The following is a 22,511-nucleotide window of genomic DNA, read 5'->3' on the forward strand; positions in this document are numbered from 1 at the left end:
ACACGCACTGTAGAAGTCTTTAGCATTTTTACATAACATGTCATGGAGTGAAATAAAGTGCACACGCACTGTAGAAGTCTTTAGCATTTTTAGGACAACTGATCTTGCTAACAAATGAGATGAAGTGCACATGCACTGTATATGTCTTTATCATTTTACAAGAATTTAAACGCACTGTATAAGTCTTTGCCATTTTACAAGAACTAGGAAAGGAATGGGAAGGATTGCATCATGGTTGTAGCACAGTAGGTTGCACGTAGCTGCACTGAAAGTCCATATCTTTCTACAGAAGCACAACACCAAGTGAGACAATCTGCAGTTCTCTTCCTGAAGTATTTATCAGTGTAGCCAAGACACTGAAATGTCGTATTAATATTTAATGTTATCATTTTGGTAGTACATTAGGTACACCAAACAGTGGGACCATAATAACATCTCCATCGTTCAAGGTGGTGGACAGCAAGATGTGTCAACACCACACTCTTTCACCAACGTAGGATCAGTGCAAAAACCAAATATGGTGCTCCATGATCATAAGGATGGACAGGACAAACGGATATTGCAGTAATTTCTGGTAATTAGGTCAGAAGGTGAAGGACATTAAGTCTTATGCTAGTCATAATTGAGAATTACACTAGTCTATCAACCGATTTCAGTAATTGGTGGCACTCATAGCCTAGTTACTAAACATTTCTGTACTGTGTATGAAGTATTACAGAATATTATTCATAAGTCATCTGATTACAGTGAACATTGGCACTCATTGGCCAGTTACTAAACATTTTTATGCATTGTTCAGAAGTCATCATTCAAAACAAGAGTTAATTATTGGCATAGCATTTATAGACTATAACAAAAATATTATTTACAGAAATTATTGGTATAGTATTTATGCATTATTCAAAACATCATTCAGTGTTACTCAGAACTCATCATTCAAGTGACATAGGACATATTTAAAATGTAACACACTGGAACTATTACTCAAGGTGTGTGGTTAGAAAACATCATTCAGTATTACTCAGAACTCATCATTCCAGTGACATAAGACATATTTAAAATGAAACACACTGTAACTATTATTCAAGGTCTATATTTTTTGTGCTAGTAATGCATTGCGTTGGGATCGATAATTAGTTACTGGGGCATGAAAATATTTGCTTTTGACTTATTGCTGAAAATAAGGATTAATAACGTCATTCACCATGAGTCAGCTGTAGCAAGGTTATGAAACAAGTAGAGTATATGTGATCACATTCATGAATGACACACACAAATGGTAAAAAAAATGCAAGTACTACAACATGTTTAATAACTAACTGCTTATAGCACATTAATTTCATGAATAGCTTCTCCTGGAAAAAATACAAAATGGATTATTCAGCTGAAAGAAGAATCGCATATTATGCTGAAAAGTAGTGAACTTCGAATTAACAGGTAATGAAACGTGTACTCAATATGTATGTACTCAAGCTGTCCTTTCCAAAACATTCAGTCATTATACCATGCGACATGAGACATACTGTCAAAACGAACTGCAACAAATACTTAAATAACTACATAGCATTTCTTAACTAACAGTAAATATATAAACTTCATCATTATTCTCATCTGCAAAGAAAAACTTAAATGTGGTGCGTTAAGTGGCCATATAAAATTTATCACTATCATCACCTGCAAAGAAGAACTTCATTATTCATATCACCATAACTTCATTACTAGCATCACCTGCAAAGAAAAACTTCATTATTCATATTAGCATATTCTTCATAAAACTATACATCACCATTCATCATCATCTGCGAAAAAGACACTTCATTATTCATTATTCATATTACCATTTACTTCCTACAACTATTCATAGTATAGAGTTTCTTATTTCTAGCATATTTCATCACTAAAACTAAGATGTGTAGTTATGTCTGACAGCCTGCATCAATCGCCTCGTATTCTGAAAGAAAAAATTAGTTAAGACTGCTATCATACGATGTGTATAGTATATTCTTGTTAATGCTTGTTAATTCTGATCCATTTACTCTTCACCACTAGGTATTCCATTTTCTTTCGTTCATTCCGAAGGTCAAATTCCCATTTCATAGTAATCCACTTTGGTTTGTTTAATTTATTTCTTTTAGACGTTATTGCTTTCTGAAAATGATGTATAGGCATTAATATCTTGCATTTAAATCATATATCCATTAAATAAAAACTTGTTTCTAGTGATATAATTAAGCATACAGCATAGCATGACAGAAAACGTATTATGTAAAAAACATAGACAGTGTTCAGGTGCAAAAATGTACACAGAGTATCATAATGTAGCAGCAAAAAAAATGTAAAATAGTCACAATGTTGAGATATCATAAGGCGAAATGTTAAAGTCAACTAGTGTTTGTTACATCTTAAACATTTCATAGTGCATACGAACCAACAGGAAAACAATCATACATACATGAAAAATGGAAAATGTGCGCGGTCTGATATGTAACGACAAGAAATGACTTTCTTTTTGTTCAGCTTGTATGTTGTGTAGTTGATAGAGGCGAGAGTTGAAGACTTTAATGGAGAAAGAATTTGATAAAATTAATATGTCAATAGATAGAATTGCATAATTGGTCATAAAATATGTAAGTTTATCTGGAAAAATGTGCACGGTCTGATGTGTAACGAGAAGAAAAGCGACATGCTAACCTTACCTTTCCGGGCACTTGGCAAGAAAAAATATGATAATCATCAGTAAGTAGTCACATAAATATAATTGCTTAAGTGGTCATATAAAAATCAGGAAATGGCATTACAGTGTGATAAATCATAAAGTATGTTCATTCAATAAAGGGTTTAATATTGGAGACATGGTGATTGCCTTTGCTTTTTCTGGTTCTCAAAGTTTCGACGTGTACTACATTGGGGTGAGGAATGCTGCGAATTCGATATGGACCTACGTATAGAAGCTCAAATTTACTACATCTACTCTTTCCTCTGTTGGATAAATAGTGTGTACGTACTAATATCTTCTGTCCAACGTGAAAGTCACGATATGTACAAACCTGTTTTTGCTGTCTTCTCCGGCGCTCTGCCGCACGTTTGATGTTGTTCAGCGCAATGTCAATTATTTCATGGTGTCGTAGTCGACGAGATGTAGGAAAGGATACTAATTCTTTAATTTTGTTAGGTGGTTCAACATTTTTCAGTATAACAGTCGGAGATAACACAGTAGATTCATTTGGTATGGAGTTAATTACATCCTGGAATGACAGTATGTGTGTATCCCAATCAATATGTTTTTATAGCAGTATATTCTACATAGTTTAACAATTTCTTTCATTAGTCGTTCACAAGGTTTCGAAGAAGCGTGATACGTGGATATATAGATCGGAGAAATGTTTCTTGTTCGTAACATACGTGTCCATATAGCAGATCGAAATTGTGATCCATTGTCGGAAATTACTTTCAATACATTCCCTACATGAAATAGAAAATGTTTTACAAATGCTTTCGAAACAGATTTAGCAGTAGCTTTGCGTAACGGAGTGAAGGTAACGAATTTCGAAGTGAGTTCAACTGCGACAAAGATGTGGCAAAAACCTCTATTAGTTCTGGGAATCGGACCAAAAATGTGTACAGCGGCCATGTGTCTCAATTTAACAGGTACAATGGGATGTAACGGAGGAATATTTGAAGTCGTGTGTGACTTGGCTTTCTGGCAGATTTTACATGACGCTAAAACTCGTCGAATACGTTTCTCCATGTTGGCAAAATAACAGTTCTGTCTCAGTATAAGAAAACATTTTCTGGCTCCATAATGTGCGTAACTTAAATGAGTATACCAAATTAATTTGTTAACAAGCTCGTCAGGAATACATAGTAACCAATTGTTGCTGTCAGGGTGAGAGCGGCGAAACAGAATATTACTGCGTACAGTGTAATGGTTTCTGATGGTAACATTATTCCTATCTTGCAAAAGGTGTTTAATTTCTTTCCATACGTTGTCTTTACTCTGCTCTCATAATGACGACGAAATGAAATTTTCAAATGCAACTTGTTGAATATACATGACGCTGAAATTTGCTTTGCAGATGTTGGTTGCGATGTCTTGCTGATTGTTGCTGAGAGAACGGGATAGTGCGTCTGCTACAATATTTTGAGTACCGGGAATGTGAACAATTGTAAAATTAAATTCCTGTAAATAAAGTTTCCATCCGCTTAATCTGTCGTGTGTAAATTTAGCGGAAAGTAAAAACTGTATAGCTCTATGATCTGTGTAAACGGTAGTGTGTCTTCCATAAAGAAAATGCCTAAATCTCGTAAATGCCCATACAACACATAATGTTTCAAGTTCTGTAACAGAATAATTGCGTTCAACAGGTGACAGAATGCGACTCACAAAGGCGATGTTTTTAATTACCGTAGTGCCATCTTCTTCAATTTCCTGAAACATGTGTACGCCTAAAGCGGTGTTAGAACTGTCGGTGGCAATGGAAAAATTTCTAGTAAGATCTGGATGTGATAAAAGTGGTGCATTCAACAAAGCTTCTTTCAGATTCACAAATTCAGAATGTGCTTGGCTATCCCAGGACCAAATAGTGTTTTTACCCGTCAGTTGACATTATCTAGGGGTGTCTAAAGCAGAGTAATGAATAAATTTAGGAAAAAAGTTAATTAAACCCAAAAAGCTGCGTATTTGTTTCCTCGTCGTAGGAACAGTAATGTCACGTAAAGCTTGAAGTTTTTCCGGGTCAGGCGCAGTGCCTTCTGCTGAAATTACATGTCCAAGAAATTTTATAGAAGTTTTGCCAAAGTGCGATTTACTGAGATTAACTGTGAGTCCTTGTGCACGAAAAGTTCGTAACAGTTGTTCAAGAATCAAATTGTGTTCAGACCAGTTAGCTTCTGCAATAAGAATGTCGTCTACATACGTTGTGATTCTGTCTTTAAGTTCTGTCGGAAGTATACTATTCAAACCGCGAATAAATGCTGCTGAAGAAATAGTTAAACCGAACGGTAATTTACAAAATTGATAACAGTCACCAAATCAGAGAAAAGCTGTGTACTTTCTACAATTCGGATGGAGCTGAATTTGCCCAAATCCCGATTTCAAATCTAACGTGGAATAAATAGCAGTACCATGAAATTTCTGTAGAAGTTCTTCTAGTGTTTGAGGGCGATCTGTTTCATTAATAATAATGTCGTTGATGTGACGCGAATCAAGTACGAGGCGAAGTGAACCATCCTTTTTCTTAACAATATGGAGCGGGTTTATGTACGGACTAACTGCCGGTTCAATAATTCCTTGGTCAAGCATAGCTTGCAATTCTTTCCTAACTTGTTCTCTGTGAATATACGGAATGGGATAATGTTTGGCTTTAAACGTGTCGTGCTGTTTAACTTGAAATTCATACATAAATCCGGACATAGTACCAGGAACATTGTCAAAAACTGGAGCTTGCTGTAAAAGAATTTTGCGTAGCTCTGAACGTTCGTCGTCTGTATTTGCACTGCTCTGTTTAATTTTATCAGTAATCATCTGTATAACGTCATAATCGCCTTCGTCTGGAGAATTATAGTTGTGTACGTACGTATCTGTGAACAATGTCAAATGACAGTCTATGTTACGTGATGCGGAAATGACCTCTGTACGATTAATTGTTTGTTCTTCTGCAGCTAAAGAGTGTTGAAATTCTAAAGCCAGTTGTACATTTTCATCCTTTAACAGTAAATAGGAATTTTGAAAGTCAATAATTGCGTCGTGTTGTACCAGAAAATTCGTACCTAAAATACCGTCTGTTGTCAATAAGGGAACAATCCCAAAATTTGAGTGAAATGTATGACCTGCAATACAAAATGATAAATGTGTCTGTAATTTTACATCTACTGCATTACCAGATACTGCTCCTTTTACTTTAGTTTTACCTAATGGTAACGTAGGATAGGTATTCTCTTTGTTACATTCGTTGAAAGTTTCCTCATTTATAACTGAGATAGGTGATCCAGAATCGATTACTGCTGAAAATTTGGATGATCCTATCTTCAATGACAGGGTGTGAAATGGTTTTTTGAATAACTGGTTTTTCCTGCAAAAGAGTGTCTGGGATGTCGTCAAAAGTAATAACATTTTCGTGAACAAGATTCTGCGTGTCAAAAGTATTGCTTGCGTTGCAGGAAGATGCAACCTGTACTGTATCTAGTCAAATTCTTTCTGACGCGCTGGTATTTGCGGGAGGATGCTGTGGCATCTCGACAATTTGTACTGTTCTGTTATTTCTTCCTGACGTATTAGGTTCGGGATGATACCGACTGTCTGGTTCATTCATAACAATCTGTTGTTGTGGATTATTTTGCTGCTGGTAAGACCGACTGTTATTAAACGCACGCTGAAAATTGTGCTCATTACTTTTACGTCTGTCATGATAGTCATTTCTATACGGTGCATTGCGATATGAATTGAAATGGTGTGTTTTCTGTACGTAGTTATACGGCGCGTTGCGATACGAGTTGAAATAATGTGTCTTCTGTACGTAGTGATTTCCTTGCTGCTGTGCGTTATTATTTGGTGGAACCGACGCTATACGTGTAGGCGGCGAAACATTAAAGCTTGCTTGACCTTGCTCATTACATTGTTGGTTAGGTATGCTAACCGGCTGGTTTTGTTGTTGTTGTTGTGGGGAAAAACCTCAATTGTTACCAAAATGTGGTTCCTGTTGCTGATAATTTCGACGATACTGATAATTAAAATTTTGTCTGTTATTAAAATTCTGGTGGTTGTCGTTCCTGGAGCGTCTATTACATTTGCTATTGAAATAGCGTGTCTGATCGTAATTACTGTATGTTGGTTGTCCTTGGTTATGATATGAGAAATTTTTGTTTATGAAGGAATAATCTGATTGCTGAACTTCCAAAAGCTGTAACAGATCTCTGAATGCCGAAATATTTTCTTTCTGCTGACCCGTTAAAAGTGATACTCTTAAAGATTGTGGTAATTTAGAAATACATAATTGAATAAGTGCAGATTCACTGTATGGCTCACTTAAGTACTGGTTTTGTTGGACCATGTGTTCAAAAAATTGCGTGACAGAGGAAAAATTTGAGTTCTCATAATTCGGTAAACTAATTAATTGATCCTTGATTCCGCGCTGTGTCGTCTTCGACCAGTACGCTGACAGAAAAGCATTCTGAAATGCTTCTACCGACTAGCATTGTCTCGCGATCGGTCTCATACGAGTTGCCAGTTCGCCTTCCAAAAAACTGCAAATAAATTCAAGTTTGTGTGTTACGGGCCAAGCCGGTGGAAAAGCAAAGCTAAATTGTTGTATCCAATCCAAGGGGTGAATCTGTGTTCTGTCATTTTTAAATACTTTAAATTTTCTCACGGATAGAAAGTGCTTGTAATCAAAATTTTCGTCTCTGAATGTCTGAACAGGTTCATGATTGTATCCTAGTCTGTTTGTCTGTGACTGTTCGGAATCGAACTCACGTACTCTCTGTAAATTACCTAAATTATACATGCTATGTGAGTGTGATAAATGTTCGGAATGTGGCGTATGCTGTGCCGTGTTAGAGGCTGAAACATTTTTCATCTGTGTCACTTCTTGCTGTAAAGTCGACAATTTTCTACGTAATGTATTATTGGACGAATCTATCTCACTGATCGTCTGCTGTAAATTTTGGAATTCAGGTGTTTGATTAAACGAAACTGGTGACGTATCGTCTGATTTTGTGTCATTATTACTTTCGATAACATCAATACGACTGGCCAATTCATCATATTTTTCAGTCAGTATTTTTCCCTGATCATCGTTTTTAGTATCGCAAGCATTAATTTGTTCTTGTATTTTACGTGTGGTTTTGTTTAATTTCTTAACGTCTGCTTTGATGGCATCGGGATCCTGTATTAGTTCTAATTGTTCAAGTCTGTCGGTCACTGTCTGAAAGTCTACTGTGTGTGTGTCTGTTTTTGTTTTAAGATCAGAGATTTCATCATGCAATTCGGTGTTCAACTGTTTGATAGCATTAATTTCGTCTGATACTGTAGCAATATTGTTGTCTACGTATGTTTTTGCTTTCGTAAACAATTTACGCTTATCTTCCTGTCTCTGTGCAGTAATTGTTTCCATGACTTATTGCTTTACTTTATTCTGTTCCTGTATAAATTTACGGTAACGTGTTACACTGTTTTGTAGGTGGTGATTAAAACGTTCGTCAATTTGGCTGTTCTGTTGGTCAAATTTCGCGTCTACTTTCGCATCCAGTGTGCGTGAAAGTTCTGCTGACATTAATTTTAACTCGTCGCGTAACTGTGTTGCGTTTTCAGAACATTGTTTAGCGACTGCACTAATTTCCTCTCTAAGTAATTTAGTTGTGGCTGCATGTGTATTATTTAATTCTTGTGCCACAGATCTAATTTCTTCACTACTGTTCCTAGCACAAGCCTTAATTTCCTCACGTAATTGTTCTTTAGTATCATGACATTGCACAGCAACGGCTGTAATCTGTTCACTAAGTTGTTTGTTCGATTCATTAAGGTTGTCGTATTTTTCATTCAATTGTTTAAGATTTTCATTAAGGTGTTCGAAGTTGTTATCTTGCTTATCATTCGACTGTTTGGAATTATTGTCTAGTTTTTCATTAATTTGTTGTTTGAGATTTTCATTATTTTCATTAATTTGTTGTTTGGGATTTTCATTATTTTCATTAATTTGTTGTTTGAGATTTTCATTATTTTCATTAATTTGTAGCAATAATGCCATAACTTGATCCATGCCAATATTACCTACTCTATTCTCTGTGCTGTTTAATGGCGTACCTGCAACTGTCACGTTTTATGTAACCATTTGGTCATTTTCTGATTCTTGAAAAGGTTCGCCAATTGGATGTGCACTGTTGGTCACCACCTCGGAATCAAATAAATCTGACGTATTTTGACTACATTGTTCATCTTCGTGAGAAAACTTTATCTGTTCACTATGCAAATTTTGCAAACTGGGTGTGTCAAACTGAGCAGCGTTCATTGTATCGGAACGTGCCGCGTCATCAATTGTTAAATTTACTGTAGACATAATTGAATTTGTTTGCCCATCATTAGGATTTAACGCAATACTAGTGATCGGTAGGCACTGATTATCTGTAATTAGACGATTATCACTATTACACTGTGTGTCGCAATTATTATCGGTCAAATTATTTGAGTCGGCTATTTCACTCATTGCACATCGCGATGTACTGTTAAGAGTTTTTCGTGGCATTTTTCACAAATCAAAATTAAGCACAAATGAAACAAAGACAAAGCGAAATGGAACAAACAATTACAACAAAGAGCAATAAATTGCCGATGATCTGTGAAAGAAAAAGTGACAAGTTAGTAAATGCGTTGCGCCAGATGCAAACTACATTTAAGTAAATAAGAGCAGATATATGACTACTTCTCAGAGATTCACAAAGAAATACGATCCTGGCCGGTTGTCGCCAAGTGTAACCTCCCCACAAAAAAATTAAAATAAATAAATATTATTTGGTTAATGATTCTAATTTTCGTGTAACCTCAGAACAAAATTGGTTCCCATTTATAACCTCCCTACAGAAATTCATTCACATTTAACCTCCACACAAAATTTGTTTCCCATTTAATGTACCCACAAAATTCTTTTCTCATTTAATGTGAGCTCGAAACAGAAAAATTCCTAAACCTCGTAATAAAAAAAAATTCAGTAACCTGGTAAATTTTGGACGACAGCAGTGCTGCGTCATGTCCCTGTAAGATCATTCTGAATAAAGACCAAAAATTCTTACCTCAATAAAGTCGCCAACTATCTGCTCTTAACAATAGCTTTTTCCGGCACAGCTCTGTGCAACGCTGGCCTATAGATTTGTCATTTATGAAAGGAAGCAACTGATTTTTCTTTTGCAACAATAGGAATGGTCATGGATTGAAGAAATTAGTAAATTCTTTAAATTGAAATGAATGCTTGTTAAAAATTACTTTATATCACAAAAATTATTATTAAGACATTTTTAAAAGATTTACATGGGAGTTCACGTAACATTACTAGATATGCGCGAGGCTGCTTTTACCTTATACTATAACGCTCAGGCTCCGCCATCGCTGCACCGTGACCTGCCCAACCAACACGATACACCAGACTGCCCGCTAGCAACAACCTACTGCTACACAGTTCCTACTGCATACAACACTGCTCTTTGGCCTGAGATTCTCTTATACCTTACATATCGCAGGCAGCGCATACCACTTACAGCGTCTTTATGTTTTCATGGTACAACTCCTAGAGTCTGACTACAGGGAGCCATGAAAGTTGTTGACGAGTACAGAATCAGAAGAAAGGAAACGAAAACTGAGGATGTGTTAGGTGACTGTTGGGCTTTAGGGAAATTAAGGGAATCAGAGAGGCAGTTTTGATGTAGCGTTTGATAACGAAGGCAAACTTTAAGAAATATCAGTAGGTTTTGTGGACCCAGAAAAAGTCTCGCGTTTATGTTTATCTGCCATTGTTGTCTTCGGGATTGCGTGGATAACGTTCTTCCGAGAGTCCGGTGATATGCCTTCAGTCTCATAGATTATATACAACTTGAACAGTTGTTTGGTTGCCACTTCCCGCAAATGACATAAGAAATTCAAAAAGCATGTTATCTATACTTCCTGTCGTATCTGCTTTGATATGGTCCGTCACGAATTCGTCTCCTTTGCGAACCCTTTAATCTCAAGTGCACTTGCAACCAGCCTCCTCAATTCTTTGCTGGATGTATTCCAATCTCTGTCTTCCTCTACAGAGTTTACCCTCTACAGCTCCTATTGAAAGGTTAATACAGTATGTAAAGTGATATGAAAATCTAATAGTCATGGGGGACTGGAATGCAGTTGTAGGGAAGGAGTAGAAGAAAAGGTTACAGAAGAATATGGCTTGGGACAAGAAATGAGAGAGGAGAAAGACTAATTGAGTCCTGTAACAAGTTTCAGCTAGTAATAGCGAATACTCTGTTCAAGAATCACAAGAGGAGGAGGTATACTCCGGAAACGCCGGGTGATATGGGAAGATCTCAGTTAGATTACATCATGCTCAGACAGAGATTCCGAAATCAGTTACTGGATTGTAAGGCGTACACGGGAGCAGACGTAGACTCAGATCGCAATATAGTAGTGATGACGAGTATGCTGAAGTTGAAGACATTAGTCAGGAAGAATTGATACGCAAAGAAGTGGGGTACGAAGTACTAAGGAATGACGAGATACGGTTGAAGTTCTCTAAGGCTATAGATACAGCAATAAGGAATAGCTCAGTAGGCAGTACAGTAGAAAACGAATGGACATCTCTGAAAAGGGCCATCACAGAAGTTGGGAAGCAAAACATAGGTACAAAGTAGGTAACTGTGAAGAAACCGTGGGTAACAGATGAAATACTACAATTGATCGATGAAAGGGGGAAGTACAAAAATGTTCAGGGAAGCTCAGGAATAGAGAAATACAAGTCGCTTATGAATTAAATAAATAGGAAGTGCACGGAAGCTAAGACAAAATGGCTGCAGGAAAAATGTGAAGACATTGAAAAAGAAATAATCGTCGGAAGGACAGCTCAGCATACAGGAAAGTCAAAACAACATTCGGTGACATTAAAAGCAAGGGTATGGAAATGAGCGTTTGGCGTCATTGGCCGGGAGGCCCCTCGCGGGGCAGGTCCGGCCGCCATATCGCAGGTCTTATTACATTCGGCGCCACATTGGGCGACCTGCACGCCGGATGGGGATGAAATGATGATGAACACAACACAACACCCAGTCCCTGAGCGGAGAAAATCTCCGACCCAGCCGGGAATCGAACCCGGGCCCAGAGGACGGCAATCCGTCACGCTGACCACTCAGCTACTGGGGCGGACAAAAGCAAGGGTGATAACATTTAGAGTGCAACGGGAATTCCACTGTTAAATGGAGAGGAGAGAGTGGATAGGTGGAAAGAATACAATGAAAGCTTTTATGACGGGGAAGATTTTCATGATGTGTTAGAAGAGCAAACAGGAGTCGATTTAGAAGAGATAGGGTATCCGGTATTAGAATCAGAATTTAAAAGAGCTTTGGAGGACTTAAGATCAAATAAGGCAGAAGGGTTAAATTACATTCCATCAGAATTTCTAAAATCACTGGGGGAAGTGGCAACAAAACGACTATTCACGTTGGTGTGTAGAATGTATGTGTCTGGCGACATACCATCTGACTTTCGAAGAAATATCATCCACACAATTCCGAAGACGGCAAGAACTGACAAGTGCAAGAATTAAAACAGAATCAGCTTAACAGCTCATGCATCCAAGTTGCTTACAGAAGAATGGAAAAGACAATTGAGAATGGGCTAGATGGCGATCAGTTTGCCTTCAGGAAAGGTAGAGGCACAAGAGAGGCAATCCTGACGTTGCGCTTAATAAGGGAAGTAAGACTAAAGAAAGATCGAGACTCGTTCATAGGATTTGTCGACCTGGAAAAAGCACTCGACAATGTAAAATGGGGCAAGATATTCTAAATTCCGAGAAAAGCGGGGGTAAGTTATAGCGAGAGACGAGTCATTTACAATGTGTACAACAGCTAAGAGGGAGTAATAAAAGTGGACGACCAAGAACGAAGTGCTCGTATTGTAAAGGATGTAAGACAAGGATGTAGCTTTTCGCCCCTACTGTTCAATCAGTACATCGAGGAAGCAATGATGGAAATAAAAGAGAGGTTCGGGGGCGGAATTAAAATTCAAGGTAAAAGGATATCGATGACGCGATTCGCTGATGACATTGCTATCCTGAGTGAGAGTGAAGAATAATTACATGATCTGTAGAGCGGAATGAACACTCTAATGAGTACACATTATGGATTGTGAGTAAATCGAATGATGAATGGCCCTGTCATTTTTAGATACCCGCTGGAGGTAGTGAGGGGAAATAATACGTAACTGACAACTGCAAATAGCTACATCACATTGAATATCCTACAACAAGAGCACATCCCATGGATCAGCTATTTTATGGGATATTCTGACTATATTTTCGTTCCCAATCTCATTAGAATTAACTACTGGATCTGAACATTATTAATTAAAAAAGGACGAAAAGAAAAATATAAAGCAATAAAATCAATAGTCAAGGGAAAGTATTGAATGAGTAAATGCAGTTCTGCACTATACAAATTTATTTTAACTCAGAACCCTTGTAAAGAAAGATCAAACGACGAAATAATTAGATGTTGCAGTGCCTATGGTATTGCGCATTACGATGCAACGTTCCTTGGATAAGCATGCATGTCCAAAGGAACAAGCACTGTGGTGACTACAGCCGTTATGAAATACACTCCTGGAAATTGAAATAAGAACACCGTGAATTCATTGTCCCAGGAAGGGGAAACTTTATTGACACATTCCTGGGGTCAGATACATCACATGATCACACTGACAGAACCACAGGCACATAGACACAGGCAACAGAGCATGCACAATGTCGGCACTAGTACAGTGTATATCCACCTTTCGCAGCAATGCAGGCTGCTATTCTCCCATGGAGACGATCGTAGAGATGCTGGATGTAGTCCTGTGGACGGCTTGCCATGCCATTTCCACCTGGCGCCTCAGTTGGACCAGCGTTCGTGCTGGACGTGCAGACCGCGTGAGACGACGCTTCATCCAGTCCCAAACATGCTCAATGGGGGACAGATCCGGAGATCTTGCTGGCCAGGGTAGTTGACTTAGACCTTCTAGAGCACGTTGGGTGGCACGGGATACATGCGGACGTGCATTGTCCTGTTGGAACAGCAAGTTCCCTTGCCGGTCTAGGAATGGTAGAACGATGGGTTCGATGACGGTTTGGATGTACCGTGCACTATTCAGTGTCCCCTCGACGATCACCAGTGGTGTACGGCCAGTGTAGGAGATCGCTCTCCACACCATGATGCCGGGTGTTGGCCCTGTGTGCCTCGGTCGTATGCAGTCCTGCTTGTGGCGCTCACCTGCACGGCGCCAAACACGCATACGACCATCATTGGCACCAAGGCAGAAGCGACTCTCATCGCTGAAGACGACACGTCTCCATTCGTCCCTCCATTCACGCCTGTCGCGACACCACTGGAGGCGGGCTGCACGATGTTGGGGCGTGAGCGGAAGACGGCCTAACGGTGTGCGGGACCGTAGCCCAGCTTCATGGAGACGGTTGCGAATGGTCCTCGCCGATACCCCAGGAGCAACAGTGTCCCTCATTTGCTGGGAAGTGGCGGTGCGGTCCCCTACGGCACTGCGTAGGATCCTACGGTCTTGGCGTGCATCCGTGCGTCGCTGCGGTCCGGTCCCAGGTCGACGGGCACGTGCACCTTCCGCCGACCACTGGCGACAACATCGATGTAATGTGGAGACCTCACGCCCCACGTGTTGAGCAATTCGGCGGTACGTCCACCCGGCCTCCCGCATGCCCACTATATGCCCTCGCTCAAAGTCCGTGAACTGCACATACGGTTCACGTCCACGCTGTCGCGGCATGCTACCAGTGTTAAAGACTGCGATGGAGCTCCGTATGCCACGGCAAACTGGCTGACACTGACGGCGGCGGTGCACAAATGCTGCGCAGCTAGCGCCATTCGACGGCCAACACCGCGGTTCCTGTTGTGTCCGCTGTGCCGTGCGTGTGATCATTGCTTGTACAGCCCTCTCGCAGTGTCCGGAGGAAGTATGGTGGGTCTGACACACCGGTGTCAATGTGTTCTTTTTTCCATTTCCAGGAGTGTACATTGAATGTATTCGTAGTTGCGAATATGGACAACCGTCAGCTGTAGATTGGAATGACGACACTGAAAATTTGTGCCGGAGCCGGACTCGAACCCGGATTTCCCGCTTATCACGTGCGGTCGCCTTACCATATGGCTATAAGTGCATGACGTATGGCCAGATCAAAACTTCCATATGTCGTCAACCATGCATCGACAGCTTGTTCACATCCATTATGTATATTCCCCCACTGGTGAGACATTTTACTTGAAAGTCACTTGGCCGGTGTCTGTGAATAGTTACAATATTGCAGTGCCTCTTTTATTAATTTCCGTGCAAAGTTCCTCTGGACTTTAGTGCATGTCTACAGGAACTTTCCATCGTAATTCGGAATAACACAGGAACAGAACATCGAATTTACCCGCCGACACCAGGCAAGCGACTTTCTGCATGTCGAAAGGAACTTTGCATCGTGATTCGGAATAATACAGGCACATAAAATCGTATTCATCTGCTAACACAGGGCAAGTGACTTTCGAATAAAGTGTCTCACCTGTATGGGAATATATGTAATGTGTGTACGAATACAAGTTACAGACACATGTTTGACGACGATCGGAAGTTTGGGTCTGGCCGGCAGTAGTGCACGCACAGTCAAATGGTAAGGCGACCGCTCGCGATAAGCGAGAAATACGGGTTCGAATCCCAGCCCGACACAATGTTTCGTTGTTGTCAGTCCATTCTACAGCTGGTGGTAGCCCATATTCACAATTGCGTACACATTTAATGTGTAATGACATAATCGTCCAGTGGATACATAAAACAAAACAAAAGGCACTCTAAATTAATACTAGCAATCACCCCTCTAGTTCCGCCCAGTTTTGAGTACAGGATCTGTGGAATAAAACGCGGAATGACTGACAACACGTCGGTACGAATCTCTTGAAGAAACTACTTCCAAACAGTTGGTATGATGCCTCAGGGGAGATAAAAAATACGTTAATAGTGATCGCAAAAATTTACTTTTACAGCCCTACAATGCCGGAACGAATCGCAGTATCACCATGAATGCAGCATGGTGCTGAAACGGACGATTCTGAAAGAAATCTGCGCCACCGGCAAAGCTGCAGCACTTCGGAATATTCTGAGTACTAAACTACAAGACCTTGTACAGCAGACTGAGGTCGACAAACTATTAAATCTGAACACTGTCTTGTAGTTTTTTGTGCAAACAACAGACGAGAGCCATGAATTCCCTGTCAGAACAGCGAAATTCAAAAACGTCTCAACCTGAGAATATACACTCCTGGAAATGGAAAAAAGAACACATTGACACCGGTGTGTCAGACCCACCATACTTGCTCCGGACACTGCGAGAGGGCTGTACAAGCAATGATCACACGCACGGCACAGCGGACACACCAGGAACCGCAGTGTTGGCCGTCGAATGGCGCTAGCTGCGCAGCATTTGTGCACCGCCGCCGTCAGTGTCAGCCAGTTTGCCGTGGCATACGGAGCTCCATCGCAGTCTTTAACACTGGTAGCATGCCGCGACAGCGTGGACGTGAACCGTATGTGCAGTTGACGGACTTTGAGCGAGGGCGTATAGTGGGCATGCGGGAGGCCGGGTGGACGTACCGCCGAATTGCTCAACACGTGGGGCGTGAGGTCTCCACAGTACATCGATGTTGTCGCCAGTGGTCGGCGGAAGGTGCACGTGCCCGTCGACCTGGGACCGGACCGCAGCGACGCACGGATGCACGCCAAGACCGTAGGATCCTACGCAGTGCCGTAGGGGACCGCACCGCCACTTCCCAGCAAATTAGGGACACTGTTGCTCCTGGGGTATCGGCGAAGACCATTCGCAACCGTCTCCATGAAGCTGGGCTACGGTCCCGCACACCGTTAGGCCGTCTTCCGCTCACGCCCCAACATCGTGCAGCCCGCCTCCAGTGGTGTCGCGACAGGCGTGAATGGAGGGACGAATGGAGACGTGTCGTCTTCAGCGATGAGAGTCGCTTCTGACTTGGTGCCATGATGGTCGTATGCGTGTTTGGCGCCGTGCAGGTGAGCGCCACAATCAGGACTGCATACGATTGAGGCACACAGGGCCAACACCCGGCATCATGGTGTGGGGAGCGATCTCCTACACTGGCCGTACACCACTGGTGATCGTCGAGGGGACACTGAATAGTGCACGGTACATCCAAACCGTCATCGAACCCATCGTTCTACCATTCTTAGACCGGCAAGGGAACTTGCTGTCCAACAGGACAATGCACGTCCGCATATATCCCGTGCCACCCAACGTGCTCTAGAAGGTGTAAGTCAACTACCCTGGCCAGCAAGATCTTCGGATCTGTCCCCCATTGAGCATGTTTGGGACTGGATGAAGCGTCGTCTCACGCGGTCTGCACGTCCAGCACGAACGCTGGTCCAACTGAGGTGCCAGGTGGAAATGGCATGGCAAGCCGTTCCACAGGACTACATCCAGCATCTCTACGATCGTCTCCATGGGAGAATAGCAGCCTGCATTGCTGCGAAAGGTGGATATACACTGTACTAATGCCGACATTGTGCATGCTCTGTTGCCTGTATCTATGTGCCTGTGGTTCTGTCAGTGTGATCATGTGATGTATCTGACCCCAGGAATGTGTCAATAAAGTTTCCCCTTCCTGGGACAATGAATTCACGGTGTTCTTATTTCAATTTCCAGGAGTGTATGAAGAAAAGTGCTCTCAAAATCACTGTATGCTACGTAATACACGAAAACTCCCAGCCGGAAAACTGAAGTTCAGAATCGTCTATGTTTATAACGAATACAGTGGCCTAACTGATCGGTAAAGTACAAGTTCACCTGAGAGCAAAAGATAGCAGGTCCGTCCATCGTCAGCAAGAGCTGTTGCTCAAGGGCGTCCCGATTTGAAGATGTGACCATTTATGGCGTCCGAATGTTGCGGCCAGGTGCGGCTATAGCGTGAGTGCAGACACTGTGCATAAGCAGTCTGTTACAGGCAGATGTGTTCTGAACGTAGAAACACGTCACCACGAGTTAATCGATTTTGAACATGAGATGATAATCGGTGCAAGATTCATGAATCAGAGCGAATTAGCGACAGCAACATAATTCGTATTCCCTACAATGGCCACTCAATGTCGTAGAGGCAATGTTCTCTCAAGCATAAATCCCGCACTGACGACCGCAAGTGTTTGAAGAACGAATGTCACGTCTCGCCCGCCGAGTCATACGGGATGATCGATAGTGTTCTGCGAACCATATCACCTACGAGACAACGTGGAGTGTTAGGAACCAACGTCTACCAGGTACAGACATCCCCACCTTTAAGATAGTAGTATGTGTTGGCTATGTGGGAAGTCATCGAACACTAGGCCGTAAATGACTGAGTGAATTCTGAGACTGCGTAACATCTTTCAGATGGAGCTACTAAAGACAAAACGAGAAGCAACATTCTTCAAAAACTTGCTGGTACCTAATGGGGAGCTAATGCTCATATTAAAGATCCACAGTCTTAGCCCTATCATACTCCGTTGCTGAATACTGCTGTTCGACCCGAGTCAGTAGTGCTTATACTAAGAAGATAGACGTGCAACCCAATGTTATCGAAATAAAAATCGACAGCTGTAAAGGCAGTTTCCGCAGTACCCCGAGGAAGTGTGATATAACCCGTTACTGTTTGCAGTGTATATAAATGATATACCAGAATGCGTCGGAGACGATGCGATTGTCTATAAGGAGGTAGCAACGCCAGAAGACATTATCGAGTTGCTGAATGAGCTACAGAGGATTTGATGAATGGTGCAGGTTCTGGTAGTTGAACCTGAATGTAAATAAACGTAAGATATTGCGCAACCTAGGAAAAAGAATCTACTACTGTACAATTACCCTATTGCTAACAAACACCTGGTGACAGTATCTACCATAAAGTATCTAGGAGTAAATATCCAGAGTGAAATTAAGTGGAGTGACCACACAAAACAACTAGTAGGAAAAGCGGGTGACAGACTGAGATTCAGAGGAAGAACCTTCAGGAAATGTAAACCATCCACCAAGGACGTAGCTCAAAACAGCTTATTCGATCGATTTTTCATCAATATGAGACCCCTAGCATGTAGGACTGATAGCAGAGATAGAGAAAATACACCGAAGAGCGGCGCGTTTCATCACGGGATTGTTTAGTCGGCGCGAGAGCGTTACAGAGATGTTCAACAAACTCCACTGACAGACGTTACAAGAGGGGCGCTGTGCATCACGGACAGGTTTGTTATTCAAATTTCGAGTGAACAGCTTCCGAGTAGAGTCAGACAACATATTACTTCCACCGACATACATTTCGCGAAATGACCACGGCGCAAAAGTTGGAGAAATTAGAGCCAATACAGGGGCTTACCGACGGCGTTTCCTCCCACGCGTCATTCGCGAGCGGACCAAGAAAGAGGGAATCTGTAGTGGTTCCAGAGATGCTACCAGTGTCCTACAATTCCATTTAGTTTTAATGTTTTAAACCTCTTGCTATGTATTGTAATGATAAACTCATCATTGTGTTGTATCATCCATACGTTACGTAAATCTAGCTTTAACATAAGTATAAAGAAATCTTTAGCATGTTTTTATAACGATGTGTCATATTTTAAAGCGATTTCATTGCCACATTAACCGCACGACCGCTACGGTCGCAGGTTCGAATCCTGCCTCGGGCATGGATGTGTGTGATGTCCTTAGGTTAGTTAGGTTTAAGTGGTTCTAAGTTCTAGGGGACTTATGACCACAGCAGTTGAGTCCCATAGTGCTCAGAGCCACATTACTCCGTAATACATTTTACCCCCTTTACAGATTTTCTTCATTTTATAGGACTGACTCTACGTCTAATTTTAAAACTTTTAGATGCCATGTTCGAAGGGGTAATTTCAGTACTGCCACCCTACTTTTTCAAAAGAGGTGGAGCCCCTCCACGCCCACACCGGCATGATGGCCAACACAAAAGGTCTACTGCCATCTCTGCATAAGGGTTAGTATTCACTAAAGTGAGGTGTCGCAGGATGTGGGTACTGCGATGTCTGCGTACGTCTGGTTAGTTTTAACCATTAATACGCGCTCATCTGGAGATAGAGTGGTCGAAATCTGACGAAGGGTAGCGGTTTGAACGGCAGAGGAAAAAAAGTGCCAAAGCAAGAGCCAAGGGAAAAAAACCTCTGCGAAAGTTAGGTCGGGCGGCAAGAGCAGTAGCGGTTGTCTTGCTGCCTGCGATAGGTTGTGTAAGGATAGGCTTTGTTAGTAGTGGGTATCATGCATGTTGATACCTTGACGTTGTGCGTTTGTGCTGCTCGGCGGCTGGCGCTGGGTGCTGGTACAGAGTCCTCGTTCAGCGTCCTGCAACCTGCAACAGTTAGGTTTGTTATCGGTCTTGTGTCCGATAGGTCATATACCGGAGGCACAGTGTGAGGGAGTGTTGGCAGATTGTTCGTGCGTCTGTGGGCGAGCTCGTCGGTGTCCCTGCTGTGGCCTGTTGGTTGGCTCTAATAGCAGCTGGCAGTTGCCAGTCAGTGTTGCTGATATGCAGGGGCTTACCGGCGTTTGTTGCTGTTTGCGTATGTTAGTTTACCATAGGTGGTTATGCCCTAGCTAGCAGTGTCTTTGGCCGCTTGTGTTTCCACCTGTGGTTGTGATCGTAGTTTCCCAGAGTGAGGATGAAAGGATTGTTCGAGTGTCTCGAGTTCCTGTATAGTCGTGTGGCGTGTTTCTTGAATACTTCCTTGAGGGTATCAAGGCGGTATTCATGGTGAAGATCCACGGTGCGTGTGTAGCGTGGAGCATTGCTGATGATTCGTAGCACCTTGTTCTGTATGATCTGCAGGCGGCGCAGTCGTGTGGGAGCTGCATATCCCCAGACGGGAGCTGCGTACGTCATCAGAGGTCTAATCAGTGTCATGTATAAGGACCTCGACACCCTCCTATTCAGTGTGCTTGCCCTGTTGAGCATTGGGTAGAGCTGTTTGAGCCTCACGTGCGCTCGGTTGGCAACGTATTCGATGTGGTCACCCCATGTAAGTTTCCGGTCCAGCCAGACACCAAGGTATCTGACTTTCTCTCGGAAACGTATTGGGCGTGTATGTAGTGTTATCGGTCTACAGTGTTGGTGTTTGCGCAGTAGTTTCGGTCTGCGAGTGAACAGAACTGCTTCGCACTTGTCGACGTTTACTTTAATACGCCATCGCTCCAGCCAAGGCTCAGCTGTTCTGAGTGCTGTCTGTATTCGTGAGTTGATGTTCGACGGTTTCCAGTCTTGCGCGAGGATGGCTGTGTCATCCGCGTAGACGGCTGACGTCGTGTTTCGTGTCGCTGGGAAGTCATTAATGTACAGGTTAAACAAGATGGGCCCTAGGATGCTTCCTTGGGGTACTCCAGCTTGGATACCGTGTTGTGTTGATTGTTTATCCTGCACGTTAGTGTTGAAACGTCTGTTCGTGAGATATGAGTGTATGAGACGCACGAGTCCGTCCGGGAAACCAGCTTCGCTTAGTTTGCGTATGAGTCCGTTGTGCCAGAGACGATCGAAAGCCTTTTCGATGTCTAGGAACACGGCCCCTGTGGCTTTGTTCATGTTGTAGCCGTGTGTTATATGTTCGACTACGCGGAGGAGTTGTTGTGTTGTCGAGTGGTGATTCCTAAAGCCGAATTGCTCCGGTCTTAGGGTGTCGTTGGCGATGCAATGCCTAGTGATACGTTTTAGTATTACCTTCTCAACAATCTTGCTGAGCGAGCACAGCAGACTGATAGGTCGGTAATTTTGTGGGTGGGAGTGGTCTTTCCCTGGCTTCCTGAACATCAGGACCTTGGCCGCCTTCCAAAAGTCAGGGAAGTGTTGGTGTGTCAGGATAGCATTCGTTAGGTGTGTGAGGTATTCTACGGCTTTATCCGTGAACTCCTGGAGGACACGGTTTTGAATGCCATCAGGCCCAGGGGCTTTTCTAGCGTTGGTGTGCTTGATAGCCCATGTGACTTCATTTGTGCTAGCACGTCTTATTTCGTTGCGCGAGGGCTGGGCTACAAGTCGTGTAACCTCCTGGTCCGTTTCAAGTGTGAATGCTGGGTCTGAAGGAACCAGATTCGGCATGAAAGACGCTGCAAGTGTTGTGGCCATAAGCTCTGCCTTCTCCGTCGCGGAGTAGGCTGGGCCGTCTGGTCCTTGTAACGTGGGAATGTAATGTTTCTCCCTGGTGAAGTGTCTGGCCAGCTGCCACACGCCAGGACGTGTGGTATCCAGCCCAGCGACTTTCTGTCCCCATTGTTCGTTTCTGAATGTTTGAATTTTATTCCGTATTATGCCCTGGAGTCTGTTGACGTGCAGTTTATAGAACGGGCGCCTGGTACGCTGCCAGTATCTCCTGAGGCGGTTCCTCATTGAGATAAGGCCCAGGATTTCCTGGGGCAGGGCCGTCGAGTGTTGTCTTGGTGTTGTAAATGGAATGGCGTCAGTCATTGCGTCTTGGACGGCAGTTGTGAGAGCCTCCACAGCCTCATCAATTTGCTGTGTGTTGTTAATTTCGTGTGTGTCAGGAATGCGACTATCAAGCGTTTCCTTGAACAGTGTCCAATTCGCACGCTTGTAGTTGAGCATCCTGCGTGGTTCGATGTCCTGCAGTGTCTCTTCCACGTGCAGTATTACAGGCATGTGGTCTGAGTTTTCAACCGTTAGGTTTATGAGGGCTATGTCTAACACGTCTGGCCTATGTCGGGCCTGTGTAGGCACGAACGTGGGAACGT

At 42.5% G+C, this 22,511-nt stretch overlaps 1 protein-coding gene across 1 annotated transcript in view; it reads left to right on the forward strand.

Moving 5' to 3' along the window:
* LOC124606314 (juvenile hormone esterase-like) overlaps positions 1–22,511 on the forward strand; it is a 136,851-nt gene that overhangs the window by 76,846 nt on the left and 37,494 nt on the right. The window lies entirely within an intron of this gene.

The sequence above is a fragment of the Schistocerca americana genome, chromosome 3 (assembly GCF_021461395.2).
Source record: "Schistocerca americana isolate TAMUIC-IGC-003095 chromosome 3, iqSchAmer2.1, whole genome shotgun sequence".
Classification (NCBI taxonomy): Eukaryota; Metazoa; Arthropoda; class Insecta; order Orthoptera; family Acrididae; genus Schistocerca; species Schistocerca americana.